This window comes from Oxyura jamaicensis, chromosome 12 (genome assembly GCF_011077185.1).
Source record: "Oxyura jamaicensis isolate SHBP4307 breed ruddy duck chromosome 12, BPBGC_Ojam_1.0, whole genome shotgun sequence".
Taxonomy (NCBI): domain Eukaryota; kingdom Metazoa; phylum Chordata; class Aves; order Anseriformes; family Anatidae; genus Oxyura; species Oxyura jamaicensis.
In genome coordinates this window covers 20,604,984-20,607,950 of record NC_048904.1, presented here as the reverse complement: position 1 = coordinate 20,607,950, position 2,967 = coordinate 20,604,984, and the positions used below count along the sequence as shown (strand labels likewise).

At 44.4% G+C, this 2,967-nt stretch overlaps 1 long non-coding RNA gene across 3 annotated transcripts in view; it reads right to left on the bottom strand.

Annotated features, from left to right (window-relative positions):
- LOC118173490 overlaps nt 1-2,257 on the bottom strand; it is a 6,240-nt gene extending 3,983 nt beyond the window's left edge. For 2 of the 3 annotated variants that reach the window (XR_004754230.1, XR_004754229.1), the window contains exons 1-2: nt 2,094-2,257; nt 1,065-1,153 (exon numbers count right to left, since the gene is read on the bottom strand). This is a non-coding gene — a long non-coding RNA (uncharacterized LOC118173490). Of the gene's footprint in view, nt 1-1,064; nt 1,154-2,088 lie in introns of all 3 variants that reach the window. The other variant, XR_004754231.1, reaches the window with a different exon arrangement.
- Between the last annotated feature and the right edge of the window lie 710 nt (nt 2,258-2,967).

Sequence of the window (2,967 nt, the reverse complement as noted above, 5' to 3'; positions counted from 1 at the left end):
AAAAAAAAAAAAAAAAAAAAAAAAAAAAAAAAAAAAAAAAGGATCTTCCACCTGACTACAAGTTATGGATGTCAGAAAAAAAACAAACCATAGAAACAAACATGTCCCAGAGAGAGCAAGCATCCTCTTTTTTAACACATGAAAAATTAACACAATCAAATTCCATTGTAAAATACACTTCAGAATTTGTTTTACTGGCTTTATTACCTAGACAACTGGGATTTTTTTTTTTCTTTTCCTGAAGTAGAAGCACGATTCTAAATGAGAGGAAAATTGATGATATATAGCTAGCAAGTGGTTATGAAAAATAAGGGGCCAAAATTTATCTCCATCATTACTATACAATGAAGCTCGTGCTATAAAGAGATACCGTAATGGAATAAATCAGAGACGCTGGTAGCAATGATCATAATCCTTATTGTTTGTAGTAGCGCCTAGAAATTAGGACTCAGGATCCCATTTTTCTTGGCATTGTAGGAAACACAGCAGAGGAAAAAGCTGGCAAGCTAATAACCTGTGCAACAGACAGGCTGCTACGGGAGGGAACAAGGCAGCAGAGGCTGGGAGAGCGGGGCAAGAAATGAGAGAAGCAGCAGCAGCAGCTTGTCTCCACCTGGGCCGTGCCAGGGGGCAGAGCACCGCGGCCATCAGAGCACAGCCAGATCTCAGAAGGGACACGGAGGTTAATGTAACAGCTCGCAGAAATGATTGGGACTTCTTTCCTTTGCACAGGGGCAGCGTAACACACAAAGGGACTTGGAGAGGCAGGCACAGAGGTGACAAAAAGTGCCGTCGCCAGCAGAGCAGCAGCATGGCGCGGAGAAGAGGGTTTTCAAGCGCTTCTGGAGAAGAAGAGACAAGATGTGCCCGTCAGGGACATCCACCTCCAGCACACATCTATCGCACTTGAAAGGGAAGGAAATACATATGGTCTGGGTGAGGACCAAAATAGCCTGGAACAATTCCTGTTGGGTAGAGCTGAGGGACTGTTAAACCACGCAGGAAAGGTAAGAGCAAGGGGAAATGCCAGAAAGAGCATCTGGTGTGTCCTTGTGTGCAGTTACCTGGGGCAGTCCAGCTGGGGGAGAGTCAAAGGAAGGGATTACAGCTCCTGAGGAACGAGCCGGCTGCAGCAAGATGGGCCCTGGGCTGACTGCAAAGGAGCAAGATTTAATTAGTGTTTCTGGGATGAAAAAGGCTACAGGAAAAGTCCTGACCTCCCTGCTCCCCTATTAACGTTGATCAACAATTGTTAAATGTCGAGGAACCCATTCCTTTCAAATGTTATTCCTATGTCATGATTCATTCATACACTTAAATTGAGTTAGAAAATAGGTTAAATATCAGGATAAGAGGTCCTACTGCATGGCAATATGGAACATTCTTCAACGTGGGTCATCTTTAAATTAATTATGGGTCTTTTTTATAGATGCGTGCCTCTCAGAGAGGATGTAGCTACTGGCGATGGCTGAGAAGCACCAGCAGCATCCCTGCAGAGCGTCCTGCCCAGTGGCACCAGGAATGACCGAGGTCCCAGCTCCATCAACGGGATGATTCCTGGTGTGAAACTCGCTGGCAGCTCCAATCCATGAGGGCTACGCTAGGGAACTGAAAACCACCGCATTAAATCCTAGTTATAATTTAGCCTGGCTCAGCCTCAGCTAAAGAAAACTATTTAATTTTTAACTATTCCACATCATGTATTTTATATATTTAAATCCATGGAAGTGTTTACTTATATATTTATATTTCATGGACTATAAAACAATAATAACAAACTCCAAATTAGTCATTTCCTTTTAGATAATAAAGTCACAAAGAGAAGAATTTGTGGCTTCCAATTGTTCCAACAAGTGTTTGAAACGACATGAAAATCTCTTCAGCAGTCATTACCGCCTAATTGTTTTGGAAAGCTGCAAGAGAATCATCATAGCTGCTTTGTTTGGTTGGTTGGTTTACTGAAGAAAAGTTAATTTCATTCAAAGCTATTAACTGTTTCAATCTCTTTATTCTTAAAAAAGAAAACAGAGATGTGAATTGGCAAAATCCGTTAAATATTCTATCAAAATATCTTTCTACAAAATAAACCTTACAGCTCATTCCTTTTGAAACTGACGGAGAGCAAGTCAGACCTGCCAAAGTACCTTGCCTTGTGTTCATTGCTAATGGATATTTTGTGGTAAACCGGATACCCATACGCAGCTTTGCAATCCCAGTTGAGCGCGGGGAGCTGTGAAACTCATGCATTATGCATCCCGTTCTGTAAACGCAAAAGAAAAAGTGCTTACGATGTAATCAGTTTATTTGCTGTTATTCAGGATCACTATAGTTCATATAATAAGTAACAAAAGGAATGCCCCCCATTGATGCTGTGCAGGGACAGGCTTCTCGTCCCGCTCATCGAGGCGCCTGGGGAAGGCGCCGGATTGCGCTGGCAGCTTGAAGCAGCCGGGGTAGAGCGAAAATCCGAACGTGAAGTGCTTGAGATAGAGGACAAAGAAACCTGATGTTCAAGTACTGGTCTGAGACTCAGAACATCTCGTTCCTAACTGCTACAAATTCCCTGCAGCAACCTGAAATATGAGCAACGCAGGCAGCATCTGCGCCGCCCCTGCCCGCTCCGCTGGAGCGCGGGCTCCCCGAGCAGGGGGGGCTCAGCTGCTGCCCCCCCAGCACCGGTGCTGTGAGGCTGCAATCTCCGCTGCTCCTGCAGGCACTGGCACAGCAAAAAATAAAAATAACACCTTGCTCTGCAGCGGGGATCCTTCAAGCCTTCTCTTGACACTCTGCTTAATGAATAGACTCTCTATTTTCAAGCCTTCCCCTGGACAAATGCCTACACATCGAGTCCTGCGTTTCTTCCCCAAATCCATCCAGATCCAGCCTGAGACGAGCACATCAGAGCTGGTTTTCAAGATCAGACAGTTCATTCTTATGTCTCATCCCAGACTTAGCAGATGTTCGGGA